This window comes from Chaetura pelagica, unplaced genomic scaffold (assembly GCF_000747805.2).
Source record: "Chaetura pelagica isolate M959 unplaced genomic scaffold, ChaPel_1.0 scaffold222, whole genome shotgun sequence".
Lineage (NCBI taxonomy): Eukaryota > Metazoa > Chordata > Aves > Apodiformes > Apodidae > Chaetura > Chaetura pelagica.
The window spans coordinates 9,188,822-9,189,935 of NW_009952711.1; positions in this window are offsets into that span (position 1 = coordinate 9,188,822).

Sequence of the window (1,114 nt, forward strand, 5' to 3'; positions counted from 1 at the left end):
TCAGAAAAAACTCATACAAATGCAAAAGTTACTTCAGAAAATGAAATGCACATTATCTGCAAAGCACAAATGTTGTGAACTACACTTGACACGAGAACAAGAAAAATCTCTGAAGAACACAGAGAACATGAACCACACAAATCTGAAAAATACATAATTATGAGAATTATTCTGATTAAAGATCAAGATCAGCTGTAGTTTCTCCTGCACTAATTTGTTCTCAATCATTCCATTAACTCCAGTAAAGAGCTTTCAAGTGTCTTTTGGATTGAACTGAGCAGCTCCCTGTACTCGGCATCTTGCACTCTTTTCTTGTAGTCTTTTGTTACACCATCTATCTTGCATTCTCATTTGAATATCTTGATCTGTTCCTGCCCAACAAATAACTTCTACCACATACTGCAAAAAATTGTTCCAGTTCTACAGTGCTGAAAATTGTTGCATACTACAAAATATGCAGATGTGTAACCTTGGCATAAATTGCACACTAAATTGTGGTGCAGGTATCAAAGTTTCTTTGATCTTTAATGTTTTTCATCATTAGGCAATATAGAAAATCCCTTTCATGACATTAAAAGGGTTCCAGAGAGCAGGAATTTTACCTTCTCTAAAACAACTTCACTCTTCTTCACATCCAGCACCTTCGAGAGGTAGCGACACAGCTCAGCGTTTGCCTCCCCCTCCGAGGGAGGTGCAGCAACAGCTACACCTACTGACTCGGCTGTCACGTCTAGAACAAACGTTTTAAGGATTTTATGCTCAAATATGTAAAACATCTCGTTATCGTCTCCTAAAAAATGACCGTTTATGCTTTCAAAAGCATTTTAATTTAAATCCACACACACTTATAGATTAGCAGCTCTGATTTGCACATAAGCAAGTCCAGGTTTGCAGGTCAAACTTTCACAGTTCCAGTGCAACAAACGATCCAGGAGGATTTGCCCCGTGCTCGCTGCACCCCCTGGCGCCACCGCTGCTCTGACAGCTCCGAGGACAGAGACAAACTGCAGGACTCTGGAAAAACCAGCCTTCCCGCTCCGTTCCCGTTACCGGCGGTCAGTTCTCGGGGCAGACGGGGCGCCCGGAGCCCCCGGCCCCGCGTTCAGCGCGGGCC